We start from the raw sequence: 15,157 nt of genomic DNA on the forward strand, positions 1-15,157 counted from the left end.
AGCGGGTGGTGAGAAAGGTACAGAGGGCAGGGTTTGGGGGCTGGGAAGGAAAGGGAAAAGATTAGGGTTTGGGGATGATGAAAGGGCTTTCTACGGGTAAGGATGGCAAAGGGTGGCAGTGACGGAAAGTCAGGCAACCTGTCCTGTCCGTCTTTTTGTATCGTGAATTGGAAAGACTGCAAGGGGGAGGGGAGTTGCTTGCGCCCTAAAGGAGGAGTTATTCAGATTCATTGCAGTGGGCGGCGGCTGCAAAACGCACCATTCTTCTTGTTTTTGCTCTGCAAAGCAGCCTTTTCAAGGGTTGGCTTGGGTGACAAAATGTCTTGTGTAGGCGTGGGTTTGTCTCCCTCTCGCTCTCTCTCCCTAAGATGTGTCCGGCATAGGCCAGGGTGCCACTCGAGGCCCAAACCAATTCTGGTTATCGCTTCTCGGCCTTTTGGCTAAGATCAAGTGTAGTATCTGTTCTTATCAGTTTAATATCTGATACGTCCCCTATCTGGGGACCATATATTAAATGGATTTTTAGAACAGGGAGATGGAAAAAGAGCTTGCTCTGTCCACTCCACGCATTGACCTGGTATTGCAGTACCTCCAGGAACGGTGCACCCCTTCTTAACCCAGTTTCCAAAAGCAGAACTCAATTCACCTGATTCATATTAGCCCGATTTAATGAATTGGAAGAAAGCATACGTCTTCATATGCACCTCAATTTGGCCCATTCACTTTTCACACTTCCTCCTTTTGTTTTTTATCTTTCACACTTTTGACTTTCTTTATTCATCCAAATAGCAAACTCATCACCACTCAACCTGACCAACTCGGCTATGTCCCCATGCTGCAGTTCTCTGTCTTATCTAGATCATTTGCAATTGAATGGAATAGATCCCTTTTGGACAAAGTGGATTCACCTGCTGCTGCAGTGACCACAGGTGTGATAAGATCTAGAATTGGCATCTGGTGCGATCTCTCCGCTTCCACTCCAAAGAAAGTTACCTGTTTATTCCTATCATGCATTGGTTTTTGGGGTTTTCTTTGAGTAATGATGATCTCTTTAGTAGTCTGTTGGCGCCCTCTCCTGGAGGAATAGTTTGCTTGCTCTTGGACATTCTAAAAGAGAGGTCATGATAGACATTGAGCTTCTGAGCTCAATTGGGGACAGTCATGGGTGATGAATGTTTGCAACCTACTGCGAAGCCTCATACCGCAATATAAGGAACGTCAAATACTAAGAAAGGGCGGCCTATGAAAGAATTACTACTTTCAATAAGTACACTTAAACGGCTAATTGGGAATAGAAAAACTGTAAAAAGCCCTCTGAGAAAGCCCCCCTCTAACCTTTGATAGTAAGCTTTTCTGTAGTCTGCCTGTTGATGTATTTTCCGTTTGAACTGTGCACAACATGAAGAGACGGAACACTGGCGGCTTGTCACAATGCCCCCCGATGACATCACAATAGCGCTGCTGCCTAGAAAACAAGCTGCGCAGCAGAAGTTGTTCTTTGGGTGGGAGGGTGGGCTAGTGGAAGGAGGGGGCAATCTCTTTTTTTCCCGGGTGGTAGGGGGATGACAGGAGAAGGGAAGCGGGTGGTGAGAAAGGTACAGAGGGCAGGGTTTGGGGGCTGGGAAGGAAAGGGAAAAGATTAGGGTTTGGGGATGATGAAAGGGCTTTCTACGGGTAAGGATGGCAAAGGGTGGCAGTGACGGAAAGTCAGGCAACCTGTCCTGTCCGTCTTTTTGTATCGTGAATTGGAAAGACTGCAAGGGGGAGGGGAGTTGCTTGCGCCCTAAAGGAGGAGTTATTCAGATTCATTGCAGTGGGCGGCGGCTGCAAAACGCACCATTCTTCTTGTTTTTGCTCTGCAAAGCAGCCTTTTCAAGGGTTGGCTTGGGTGACAAAATGTCTTGTGTAGGCGTGGGTTTGTCTCCCTCTCGCTCTCTCTCCCTAAGATGTGTCCGGCATAGGCCAGGGTGCCACTCGAGGCCCAAACCAATTCTGGTTATCGCTTCTCGGCCTTTTGGCTAAGATCAAGTGTAGTATCTGTTCTTATCAGTTTAATATCTGATACGTCCCCTATCTGGGGACCATATATTAAATGGATTTTTAGAACAGGGAGATGGAAAAAGAGCTTGCTCTGTCCACTCCACGCATTGACCTGGTATTGCAGTACCTCCAGGAACGGTGCACCCCTTCTTAACCCAGTTTCCAAAAGCAGAACTCAATTCACCTGATTCATATTAGCCCGATTTAATGAATTGGAAGAAAGCATACGTCTTCATATGCACCTCAATTTGGCCCATTCACTTTTCACACTTCCTCCTTTTGTTTTTTATCTTTCACACTTTTGACTTTCTTTATTCATCCAAATAGCAAACTCATCACCACTCAACCTGACCAACTCGGCTATGTCCCCGTGCTGCAGTTCTCTGTCTTATCTAGATCATTTGCAATTGAATGGAATAGATCCCTTTTGGACAAAGTGGATTCACCTGCTGCTGCAGTGACCACAGGTGTGATAAGATCTAGAATTGGCATCTGGTGCGATCTCTCCGCTTCCACTCCAAAGAAAGTTACCTGTTTATTCCTATCATGCATTGGTTTTTGGGGTTTTCTTTGAGTAATGATGATTAGTGATGAGCGAGTACTAAAAAGCTCGGGTGCTCGAAGCTCGGGCCGAGCCTCCCAAGATACTCGTGTACTCGGCCCGAGCACCGAGCCCAATGTTATCCTATGGGAGACCCGAGTATTTTTGTGAAATGACCCCCCGGCAGCATGGAGAAACCCTAAAAATGTCACAAAAGTCTCAGAAGAGTGCTCAAATGACATGGCATCAGCATGGGGAAGACCCCTTGAAGCATTTATCACTCAAAAGTCACAGATGTGAACAATTTTGTCCGAGTTTTACGCCATTTTTACGGACTCACCAGAAAACCTTCCAAAATGACACCAAAATGAATTTTCATGGCGGAAATGTTAAGGGCACATACTCAATAGTGAGATAGAGCTGGTGTATGTTACTTTTTGAGATTAATACATGAAAGATTTTACATGAAAACCTTGTGTGGCACTCCGATGTCCAAAACGCACGTTTTGTGCTTTTTACTAGCGATGTCGGTCATTTTTTTTTTTTTATTCTATCTCCCTCAGTCCGTCGGTCTGTCTCTCTCTGTCTTGTCTGTCCCCCTCTCACAGTCTGTCGGTCAGTTCCCCCCCTCTCTCTTACTTACCGTTCCCCGATCACTGCCGCGGCGCTGCACAGCTGTTCAAACTCCGGTGGCTTTTCCTCTTTTGAAAAAGCCGGCCGCTCATTAATCAATCTCCTATTCCCTGCTGTCCTGCTTTTCGGCGCCTATGATTGGTTGCAGTGAGACACGCTCCCACACTGAGTGACAGCTGTCTCACTGCAACCAATCACAGCAGCCGGTGTGTGTATACTGTGCAGTGAAATAAATAATTAAATAATTAAAAAAAACGGCATGCGGTCCCCCCAATTTTAATACCAGCCAGATAAAGCCATACGGCTGAAGGCTGGTATTCTCAGGATGGGGAGCTCCACGTTATGGGGAGCCCCCCACCCTAACAATATCAGCCAACAGCCGCCCAGAATTGCCGCATACATTATATGCGACAGTTCTGGGACTGTACCCGGCTCTTCCCGATTTGCCCTGGTGCGTTGGCAAATCGGGGTAATAAGGAGTTATTGGCAGCCCATAGCTGCCAATAAGTCCTAGATTAATCATGTCAGGCGTCTATGAGACACCCTCCATGATTAATCTGTAAGTTACAGTAAATAAACACACACACACACCAGAAAAAATCCTTTATTAGAAATAAAAACACACACATATACCCTGGTTCACCACTTTAATCAGCCCGAAAAAGCCCTCCATGTCCGGCGTAATCCAGGATGGTCCAGCGTCGCATCCAGCGCTGCTGCATGGAGGTGACCGGAGCCGCAGCACACACAGCCGCTCCGGTCACCTCCACACAGCAAATGAACACAGCCGCGCGATCAGCTGCTGTCACTGAGGTTACCCGCGGCCACCGGTGGATGCAGCGGTGACAGCGGGTAACCTCAGTGACAGCAGCTGATCGCGCGGCTGTGTTCATTTGCTGTGTGGAGGTGACCGGAGCGGCGGTGTCTTCTGCAGCTCCGGTCACCTCCATGCAGCAGCGCTGGATGCGACGCTGGATCATCCTGGAGTACGCCGGACAAGGAGGGCTTTTTCGGGCTGATTAAAGTGGTGAACCAGGGAATGTGTGTGTGTTTTTTATTTCTAATAAAGGATTTTTTCGGTTGTGTGGGTTTATTTACTGTAACTTACAGATTAATCATGGAGGGTGTCTCATAGACGCATGACATGATTAATCTAGGACTTATTGGCAGCTATGGGCTTCCAATAACTCCTTATTACCCCGATTTGCCAACGCACCAGGGTAAATCGGGAAGAGCCGGGTACAGCCCCAGAATTGTCGCATATAATGTATGCGGCAATTCTGGCCAGCTGCTGACAGATATTGTTAGGGTGGGGGGCTCCCCATAACGTGGAGCTCCCCATCCTGAGAATACCAGCCTTCAGCCGTATGGCTTTATCTGGCTGGTTTTAAAATTGGGGGGAACCGCACGCCGTTTTTTTAATTATTTATTTATTTATTTTACTGCACAGTATAGACACGCCCACCGGCTGCTGTGATTGGGTGCAGTGTGACACCTGTCACTCAGCGTGGGGGCGTGTCTCACTGCAACCAATCATAGGCGCCTGTGGGCGTGGAAAGCAGGGAATATGAGATGGCTGTGTACAGAGCACAGCGCGCCGGCCGGTATAAAGGCTCGGTCACGCTGTGCAGGCCGGCCAATCACTGCAATTCCACAACTAACAGGGCTGTGGCATTGCAGTGGTCTGCCAGCCAATCCCTGCATGAGGGCTGGCTCTCAAAAGAGCGCCAACATGCAGGGATGAAGACCACGAGTAAAGCACGAGTATTGCAAAATTACTCGGTACCCGCCGAGCAGCCCGAGTACAGTGATACTCGTGCGAGTACCGAGTAGTTACAAGCATGCTCGCTCATCACTAATGATGATCTCTTTAGTAGTCTGTTGGCGCCCTCTCCTGGAGGAATAGTTTGCTTGCTCTTGGACATTCTAAAAGAGAGGTCATGATAGACATTGAGCTTCTGAGCTCAATTGGGGACAGTCATGGGTGATGAATGTTTGCAACCTACTGCGAAGCCTCATACCGCAATATAAGGAACGTCAAATACTAAGAAAGGGCGGCCTATGAAAGAATTACTACTTTCAATAAGTACACTTAAACGGCTAATTGGGAATAGAAAAACTGTAAAAAGCCCTCTGAGAAAGCCCCCCTCTAACCTTTGATAGTAAGCTTTTCTGTAGTCTGCCTGTTGATGTATTTTCCGTTTGAACTGTGCACAACATGAAGAGACGGAACACTGGCGGCTTGTCACAATGCCCCCCGATGACATCACAATAGCGCTGCTGCCTAGAAAACAAGCTGCGCAGAAGAAGTTGTTCTTTGGGTGGGAAGGTGGGCTAGTGGAAAGAGGGGGCAATCTCTTTTTTTCCCGGGTGGTAGGGGGATGACAGGAGAAGGGAAGCGGGTGGTGAGAAAGGTACAGAGGGCAGGGTTTGGGGGCTGGGAAGGAAAGGGAAAAGATTAGGGTTTGGGGATGATGAAAGGGCTTTCTACGGGTAAGGATGGCAAAGGGTGGCAGTGACGGAAAGTCAGGCAACCTGTCCTGTCCGTCTTTTTGTATCGTGAATTGGAAAGACTGCAAGGGGGAGGGGAGTTGCTTGCGCCCTAAAGGAGGAGTTATTCAGATTCATTGCAGTGGGCGGCGGCTGCAAAACGCACCATTCTTCTTGTTTTTGCTCTGCAAAGCAGCCTTTTCAAGGGTTGGCTTGGGTGACAAAATGTCTTGTGTAGGCGTGGGTTTGTCTCCCTCTCGCTCTCTCTCCCTAAGATGTGTCCGGCATAGGCCAGGGTGCCACTCGAGGCCCAAACCAATTCTGGTTATCGCTTCTCGGCCTTTTGGCTAAGATCAAGTGTAGTATCTGTTCTTATCAGTTTAATATCTGATACGTCCCCTATCTGGGGACCATATATTAAATGGATTTTTAGAACAGGGAGATGGAAAAAGAGCTTGCTCTGTCCACTCCACGCATTGACCTGGTATTGCAGTACCTCCAGGAACGGTGCACCCCTTCTTAACCCAGTTTCCAAAAGCAGAACTCAATTCACCTGATTCATATTAGCCCGATTTAATGAATTGGAAGAAAGCATACGTCTTCATATGCACCTCAATTTGGCCCATTCACTTTTCACACTTCCTCCTTTTGTTTTTTATCTTTCACACTTTTGACTTTCTTTATTCATCCAAATAGCAAACTCATCACCACTCAACCTGACCAACTCGGCTATGTCCCCGTGCTGCAGTTCTCTGTCTTATCTAGATCATTTGCAATTGAATGGAATAGATCCCTTTTGGACAAAGTGGATTCACCTGCTGCTGCAGTGACCACAGGTGTGATAAGATCTAGAATTGGCATCTGGTGCGATCTCTCCGCTTCCACTCCAAAGAAAGTTACCTGTTTATTCCTATCATGCATTGGTTTTTGGGGTTTTCTTTGAGTAATGATGATCTCTTTAGTAGTCTGTTGGCGCCCTCTCCTGGAGGAATAGTTTGCTTGCTCTTGGACATTCTAAAAGAGAGGTCATGATAGACATTGAGCTTCTGAGCTCAATTGGGGACAGTCATGGGTGATGAATGTTTGCAACCTACTGCGAAGCCTCATACCGCAATATAAGGAACGTCAAATACTAAGAAAGGGCGGCCTATGAAAGAATTACTACTTTCAATAAGTACACTTAAACGGCTAATTGGGAATAGAAAAACTGTAAAAAGCCCTCTGAGAAAGCCCCCCTCTAACCTTTGATAGTAAGCTTTTCTGTAGTCTGCCTGTTGATGTATTTTCCGTTTGAACTGTGCACAACATGAAGAGACGGAACACTGGCGGCTTGTCACAATGCCCCCCGATGACATCACAATAGCGCTGCTGCCTAGAAAACAAGCTGCGCAGAAGAAGTTGTTCTTTGGGTGGGAGGGTGGGCTAGTGGAAGGAGGGGGCAATCTCTTTTTTTCCCGGGTGGTAGGGGGATGACAGGAGAAGGGAAGCGGGTGGTGAGAAAGGTACAGAGGGCAGGGTTTGGGGGCTGGGAAGGAAAGGGAAAAGATTAGGGTTTGGGGATGATGAAAGGGCTTTCTACGGGTAAGGATGGCAAAGGGTGGCAGTGACGGAAAGTCAGGCAACCTGTCCTGTCCGTCTTTTTGTATCGTGAATTGGAAAGACTGCAAGGGGGAGGGGAGTTGCTTGCGCCCTAAAGGAGGAGTTATTCAGATTCATTGCAGTGGGCGGCGGCTGCAAAACGCACCATTCTTCTTGTTTTTGCTCTGCAAAGCAGCCTTTTCAAGGGTTGGCTTGGGTGACAAAATGTCTTGTGTAGGCGTGGGTTTGTCTCCCTCTCGCTCTCTCTCCCTAAGATGTGTCCGGCATAGGCCAGGGTGCCACTCGAGGCCCAAACCAATTCTGGTTATCGCTTCTCGGCCTTTTGGCTAAGATCATGTGTAGTGTTGTTCGAAGAGGTGGTTTAAGCTCCAGGCCACCTTAGTACAATGATACACTGCACACTGGAAGGTTGCGCTTGCTAGTACTCTGGGTGGATAGTATATTCATCTAGAGGAAAACATGGCCCTACCAGGATCAAGGCTATTAGACTGAGTAAGGGTGGGGGGCTATAGTACAACGTGCCCCAGGACTGACGACCCTGGAGTGAGTCTGAGCTTGCTGGCTTGGGACCCCGGCAAGCCTTGGGCTCTGTAGCACACCGTACCTTGCCTTTTCATACTTTTTGAGCATATTACCCTATCCCGGCCTTCTGGCTAGGAAGGGAAATTTTTATAATCCCGGTCGGAGGTCTGGTCAGCTTTGGGCTGAGAAACTAACACCCGGTTGGAGGTCCGGGTCAGCTTCGGCTGAGAAACCAACACCCGGTTGGAGGTCTGGGTCAGCTTCGGCTGAGAAACCAACACCCGGTTGGAGGTCCGGTTAGCCTTGGGCTGAGAAACCAACACCGGTTGACGGTCCGGGCAGTTTCGGCTGCGAAACCAATAACTAGTAGCTCTCTACTCCACTTGGGTAAGATGCCTGGGTGGACGCTGGGAGCAACGACAAGGCTCAACCAGGCTTCGGCTTGGGGGAGCACCGAAGATCCCTGACCCTTGCTGTGGCCTTCTGGCTCGGAGGGACGGGGTTGATTTTTGGGGACCCTCTCCTCACGGTGGGGTCCACACGAATCCTAGCCTTTGCACTGTTTTTGGTGTGACTTCGGTCATGCATTTTTTGTGGTGCTTTGGAAAGCTTCATTAAATCAAAAATCTGTTCTTATCAGTTTAATATCTGATACGTCCCCTATCTGGGGACCATATATTAAATGGATTTTTAGAACAGGGAGATGGAAAAAGAGCTTGCTCTGTCCACTCCACGCATTGACCTGGTATTGCAGTACCTCCAGGAACGGTGCACCCCTTCTTAACCCAGTTTCCAAAAGCAGAACTCAATTCACCTGATTCATATTAGCCCGATTTAATGAATTGGAAGAAAGCATACGTCTTCATATGCACCTCAATTTGGCCCATTCACTTTTCACACTTCCTCCTTTTGTTTTTTATCTTTCACACTTTTGACTTTCTTTATTCATCCAAATAGCAAACTCATCACCACTCAACCTGACCAACTCGGCTATGTCCCCGTGCTGCAGTTCTCTGTCTTATCTAGATCATTTGCAATTGAATGGAATAGATCCCTTTTGGACAAAGTGGATTCACCTGCTGCTGCAGTGACCACAGGTGTGATAAGATCTAGAATTGGCATCTGGTGCGATCTCTCCGCTTCCACTCCAAAGAAAGTTACCTGTTTATTCCTATCATGCATTGGTTTTTGGGGTTTTCTTTGAGTAATGATGATCTCTTTAGTAGTCTGTTGGCGCCCTCTCCTGGAGGAATAGTTTGCTTGCTCTTGGACATTCTAAAAGAGAGGTCATGATAGACATTGAGCTTCTGAGCTCAATTGGGGACAGTCATGGGTGATGAATGTTTGCAACCTACTGCGAAGCCTCATACCGCAATATAAGGAACGTCAAATACTAAGAAAGGGCGGCCTATGAAAGAATTACTACTTTCAATAAGTACACTTAAACGGCTAATTGGGAATAGAAAAACTGTAAAAAGCCCTCTGAGAAAGCCCCCCTCTAACCTTTGATAGTAAGCTTTTCTGTAGTCTGCCTGTTGATGTATTTTCCGTTTGAACTGTGCACAACATGAAGAGACGGAACACTGGCGGCTTGTCACAATGCCCCCCGATGACATCACAATAGCGCTGCTGCCTAGAAAACAAGCTGCGCAGAAGAAGTTGTTCTTTGGGTGGGAGGGTGGGCTAGTGGAAGGAGGGGGCAATCTCTTTTTTTCCCGGGTGGTAGGGGGATGACAGGAGAAGGGAAGCGGGTGGTGAGAAAGGTACAGAGGGCAGGGTTTGGGGGCTGGGAAGGAAAGGGAAAAGATTAGGGTTTGGGGATGATGAAAGGGCTTTCTACGGGTAAGGATGGCAAAGGGTGGCAGTGACGGAAAGTCAGGCAACCTGTCCTGTCCGTCTTTTTGTATCGTGAATTGGAAAGACTGCAAGGGGGAGGGGAGTTGCTTGCGCCCTAAAGGAGGAGTTATTCAGATTCATTGCAGTGGGCGGCGGCTGCAAAACGCACCATTCTTCTTGTTTTTGCTCTGCAAAGCAGCCTTTTCAAGGGTTGGCTTGGGTGACAAAATGTCTTGTGTAGGCGTGGGTTTGTCTCCCTCTCGCTCTCTCTCCCTAAGATGTGTCCGGCATAGGCCAGGGTGCCACTCGAGGCCCAAACCAATTCTGGTTATCGCTTCTCGGCCTTTTGGCTAAGATCAAGTGTAGTATCTGTTCTTATCAGTTTAATATCTGATACGTCCCCTATCTGGGGACCATATATTAAATGGATTTTTAGAACAGGGAGATGGAAAAAGAGCTTGCTCTGTCCACTCCACGCATTGACCTGGTATTGCAGTACCTCCAGGAACGGTGCACCCCTTCTTAACCCAGTTTCCAAAAGCAGAACTCAATTCACCTGATTCATATTAGCCCGATTTAATGAATTGGAAGAAAGCATACGTCTTCATATGCACCTCAATTTGGCCCATTCACTTTTCACACTTCCTCCTTTTGTTTTTTATCTTTCACACTTTTGACTTTCTTTATTCATCCAAATAGCAAACTCATCACCACTCAACCTGACCAACTCGGCTATGTCCCCGTGCTGCAGTTCTCTGTCTTATCTAGATCATTTGCAATTGAATGGAATAGATCCCTTTTGGACAAAGTGGATTCACCTGCTGCTGCAGTGACCACAGGTGTGATAAGATCTAGAATTGGCATCTGGTGCGATCTCTCCGCTTCCACTCCAAAGAAAGTTACCTGTTTATTCCTATCATGCATTGGTTTTTGGGGTTTTCTTTGAGTAATGATGATCTCTTTAGTAGTCTGTTGGCGCCCTCTCCTGGAGGAATAGTTTGCTTGCTCTTGGACATTCTAAAAGAGAGGTCATGATAGACATTGAGCTTCTGAGCTCAATTGGGGACAGTCATGGGTGATGAATGTTTGCAACCTACTGCGAAGCCTCATACCGCAATATAAGGAACGTCAAATACTAAGAAAGGGCGGCCTATGAAAGAATTACTACTTTCAATAAGTACACTTAAACGGCTAATTGGGAATAGAAAAACTGTAAAAAGCCCTCTGAGAAAGCCCCCCTCTAACCTTTGATAGTAAGCTTTTCTGTAGTCTGCCTGTTGATGTATTTTCCGTTTGAACTGTGCACAACATGAAGAGACGGAACACTGGCGGCTTGTCACAATGCCCCCCGATGACATCACAATAGCGCTGCTGCCTAGAAAACAAGCTGCGCAGAAGAAGTTGTTCTTTGGGTGGGAGGGTGGGCTAGTGGAAGGAGGGGGCAATCTCTTTTTTTCCCGGGTGGTAGGGGGATGACAGGAGAAGGGAAGCGGGTGGTGAGAAAGGTACAGAGGGCAGGGTTTGGGGGCTGGGAAGGAAAGGGAAAAGATTAGGGTTTGGGGATGATGAAAGGGCTTTCTACGGGTAAGGATGGCAAAGGGTGGCAGTGACGGAAAGTCAGGCAACCTGTCCTGTCCGTCTTTTTGTATCGTGAATTGGAAAGACTGCAAGGGGGAGGGGAGTTGCTTGCGCCCTAAAGGAGGAGTTATTCAGATTCATTGCAGTGGGCGGCGGCTGCAAAACGCACCATTCTTCTTGTTTTTGCTCTGCAAAGCAGCCTTTTCAAGGGTTGGCTTGGGTGACAAAATGTCTTGTGTAGGCGTGGGTTTGTCTCCCTCTCGCTCTCTCTCCCTAAGATGTGTCCGGCATAGGCCAGGGTGCCACTCGAGGCCCAAACCAATTCTGGTTATCGCTTCTCGGCCTTTTGGCTAAGATCAAGTGTAGTATCTGTTCTTATCAGTACAAACTGAGCTAGCTACACTTGACGAGAGACGATCAGGGAGACAAGCTCCGAAGCCCAGCCGAGACCGGAAGAGGGAGATCGGACGGAAGAAGAGCTTGGAAGAAAGAAGCAAGAAGACGAAGGCTCGGAGAAGACTTGGGGAGACCAGAGGAACTTCGAGGAGGAACACAGCGGGAGAAGACACCCGGAGAAGAATCCAAGATCCAGCTCCGGGAACTCAAGCAGGAAACAGCCATGGCAAGCAAGCCAGAGAAGGCAGCCAAGAAGGCTCAGGACCCAGGGACCTCCAGGAAGGCTCATCCAGAGGCTTCTTCGGCCCAAGAGGCCCCTACCTCCGACGCCGGCCAGCCGGAGGGAGCCCGGACGCCGCCTGAAAAGGCTCCAACCCTGGAGCCTTGGATGCGGCAGACGGTCGCCCTGAAGCTAAAGGCGGTGGATGGTAGGTTGCCGGACATGTCCAGCGACGTGTTCTGCAAGAAGATGATTCTGGATCAGGGCTTCTCCAGGGCGGAAACCCTGAGTGTCCAGACCTTCATGACTGGCATTTTTCTGGTAACCTTTGCCACGGTGAATGCCTGCAGGAGATACTGGGAGGCGATGAACGCAGCGATGCCGGACTCCCCTTTTCATTCTTTTTTAGGATCCTGTCCTATACAGAGGGATGAGAAGAGGATCACGGTCTCCATGCGGAACCCGCACACCCCAGGAAGAGACATCTCCACGTTCCTGGGACGTCTCTGCACAGTGGTGAGGGAGCCATCCCACATCCTTAACGGCAACGGATTCTGGACGGGTAAGTGGTCAGTAACCGTTCGACTCTACAGGGAACCAGCATCCGAGGATGGTCTCCAGCACCTGCCCCCGACATTCTCTCTGGGAAACTCCTTTGGTCTCATCTACTACCCGGACATGCCACACAACTGCAGGAAATGTGGCGGGAAAGGGCATTCGATGAAGACCTGCAAGGAGGACGCCTGCAGGGTTTGCCGGGTGACGGGACACAGCTCCAAGGACTGCCCAAAGAAGAAGACTTGCAACCTATGTGGACAGGCGGACCACCTTTACAAGGACTGCCCACAGCGGGAGAAATCCTGGGCAAGGGTTGCCGCGGCGACCCAGTATCGGGTAGTCACAGCTTCGTCGACCAAGGCAGCTACGACCAAGGCCACAGAGGCCAAGGACAAGGCGGCCAAGAACCCGGCGACCGTGGCTCCAGCCGATGCCCCAGCAGCCACGGAGTCCAGGAAAAAGAAGGGTAAGAAAACTGTTGCCCCCTCCCTGGTCCCCCCCCCTGTCACCCCTGTCCAAACCCCTCCCCCCCCGGCCAACCCTACTGAGGATTCCACTACCTCCACCTCATTTCCCTACTCCTCAGTTGGTCTCCTCACCCCCCCCCCAAAGCCCACTCTCCCTCCCCAGACCATGAGAGCAGAGGGCCTCAGCACTCTTGCACTTTTCACCGAGGAGGATTTTCCAGCTCTTGTCTCCTCAGGTACAGGCCAAAGGAAAAGGAAGGTGGAAGATAGTCCTGTCGCAGAACCTTCCAAGCTGTTCATTGTGGACCCCAATCCACCCCAGGAAGAGGAGGATGGCCTCCTCCCAGAACCGGACGTGTTGGAGCAGATGGTGGAGTCCCTTGTGGCCGAAGAAGAAATGGAGGAGTCGGAAGCCACTGAGGCACCATCCCTGTTCGATCAGCTAGAAGAAGAGGGTCTGCTGGAGATACCCTTACCAGCAGGTGCCAAAGAGGAAGAACCGCCCGACCGGAGTGGTAACTAAGGCACACCGCCTGCTCTAACTTTCTCTTTCCTCCAATGACTGCTAACATTAACATCTTTTCCATTAATGTTAGGAGCATCAGAGACAAGTTCCGACGTCAGACAATTTTTGCGTTCCTTAACACTCAGTCTAGTGATGCATTTTTCCTGCAGGAGTGCTCCCTTCCCTCCTCTAGGTCCTTCAACCATCTGGCCAGGGAGTGGACCCATGGCCCATCCTACTGGTCTGGCGGGGGCGACTGTAGGTCCGCGGGGGTCGCCGTGCTGATCAGGGGAAGCGCCTTCACATTGGACTCTGTTCAGGAAATCGTCTGCGGCAGGTTACTGCTCGTGGATGGCACCTGGGCGGGAGAACCTGTCAGGTTCATCAATGTGTATGCTTCTCCTGTGAAGAGCGATCGACTGGAGCTCCTCCAAGCCCTGCGCCCTCAGCTCGCTACCGCCAGGACGGTAGTGATGGCCGGGGATTTCAACTGCCCGATTGAGGAGGATGGACGCAGTTCTGGAACGGCTGCCAAGTTGGACGTCACATCCAAACTGCTCATTGAGATGGTGACCGAAGCCTCTCTTGTGGACGTTGTTGGCTCCATCGGACACGGATCCGTGAACTATTCATGGTGCCGATCCGATGGCTCGCTGCGTTCCAGGATTGACTTTGTGTTTACCTCTCGGGCGGTTGGGCGGAGTGGGCACTCGATGGTCCCCTGCTTCTTCTCTGACCACAGAGCCATTCACTTTCAAGGTGTGCTGGGCCATGGCTTCCCCATTGGCCCGGGCTCCTGGAAGCTGAACTGCTCTCTGCTGGAAAAGGGTGAGATTCTGGAGGAGCTTAGAGCTGCCTACTCCACGTGGCGGGCCTACAAGGCGGGCTTCCAGTCTGTTTCTGACTGGTGGGAATACGTTAAACTCGAGTTCCGTTTCTTCTTTCAGGCAAAGAGTCAACAACAGGCGTGTCTGAAGAGGAGGGACTTCAGGAGACTCCAGCGTGAGCTGCGTTCCCTGCAGGACCTTCTTCGATGCGGCTGGGACGTGAGAGAGGAGCTGGAGGAGACTAAGAGGAGCCTGAAAAGGCACTTCGAGGAGGAGTCCGAGCGAATTGTCTTCCGTTCCAAAGTGGAGAACCTGGAGAAGGGTGAGAAATGTAACTCGTTCTTTTTCAGGAAACTCCACGCCGGTCACACGCCCATGAATGAACTACGAGACGAGAGTGGAAGCATGCGACGCGGGAAAGAGAATGTGATGAAGGTCGTCAGCGACTTCTACAGCGAACTCTACGCCCGCAAGACTACTGACCCCGAGGCCGCCGATAAGTTCCTGTCAGGTATCACTAACCATCTTGACCCTGCAGACGCGGCGGCCATGGACGTTCCTCTGACGGTGGACGAGCTGCTCTCGGCCGCCAAATCCTTTAGTTCTGGCAGGACACCGGGCAGTGACGGCCTCCCAGCAGAGCTCTATGTAGCGCTGGGAGACCTAATCTGTCCGGACCTGTTAGGGCTGTATGAGGAGATGGTGGTGGAGGGCAGAATGCCTCCATCTCTGAGGGAAGGAATGGTCACGATCCTGTACAAGCGCAAAGGAGAGAGGTGCGACCTGAAGAATTGGCGTCCCATCACCCTTCTGAACGTCGACTACAAGATCCTGGCCAAGACGATGGCAACGAGACTGAAGACGGTTATTGGACGGATCATCCACCCGGATCAGACCTGCGGCATCCCCGGACGTCGCATCGCAGACAGCCTGGCTCTCATGCGG

General features: G+C 49.9%; 5 non-coding genes and 1 pseudogene across 5 annotated transcripts; all 6 read left to right on the forward strand.

Moving 5' to 3' along the window:
- Nucleotides 1-420: 420 nt before the first annotated feature.
- LOC142265799 (U2 spliceosomal RNA) lies at nucleotides 421-611 on the forward strand. The gene has a single exon (XR_012732026.1). It is a non-coding gene; the product is annotated as a U2 spliceosomal RNA (small nuclear RNA).
- Nucleotides 612-1,998: 1,387 nt separating this feature from the next.
- On the forward strand, nucleotides 1,999-2,189 carry LOC142265800 (U2 spliceosomal RNA). Its single transcript, XR_012732027.1, has one exon. It is a non-coding gene; the product is annotated as a U2 spliceosomal RNA (small nuclear RNA).
- A 3,842-nt stretch (nucleotides 2,190-6,031) lies between these two features.
- Nucleotides 6,032-6,222, forward strand: LOC142265801 (U2 spliceosomal RNA). The gene has a single exon (XR_012732028.1). It is a non-coding gene; the product is annotated as a U2 spliceosomal RNA (small nuclear RNA).
- Nucleotides 6,223-8,411: 2,189 nt separating this feature from the next.
- On the forward strand, nucleotides 8,412-8,604 carry LOC142265768 (U2 spliceosomal RNA). Its single transcript, XR_012732004.1, has one exon. It is a non-coding gene; the product is annotated as a U2 spliceosomal RNA (small nuclear RNA).
- A 1,387-nt stretch (nucleotides 8,605-9,991) lies between these two features.
- Nucleotides 9,992-10,182, forward strand: LOC142265802 (U2 spliceosomal RNA). Its single transcript, XR_012732029.1, has one exon. It is a non-coding gene; the product is annotated as a U2 spliceosomal RNA (small nuclear RNA).
- Nucleotides 10,183-11,569: 1,387 nt separating this feature from the next.
- Nucleotides 11,570-11,659, forward strand: LOC142265777 (U2 spliceosomal RNA; annotated as a pseudogene).
- The last annotated feature ends 3,498 nt before the right edge of the window (nucleotides 11,660-15,157 follow it).

The sequence above is a fragment of the Anomaloglossus baeobatrachus genome, unplaced genomic scaffold (assembly GCF_048569485.1).
Source record: "Anomaloglossus baeobatrachus isolate aAnoBae1 unplaced genomic scaffold, aAnoBae1.hap1 Scaffold_2776, whole genome shotgun sequence".
Lineage (NCBI taxonomy): Eukaryota > Metazoa > Chordata > Amphibia > Anura > Aromobatidae > Anomaloglossus > Anomaloglossus baeobatrachus.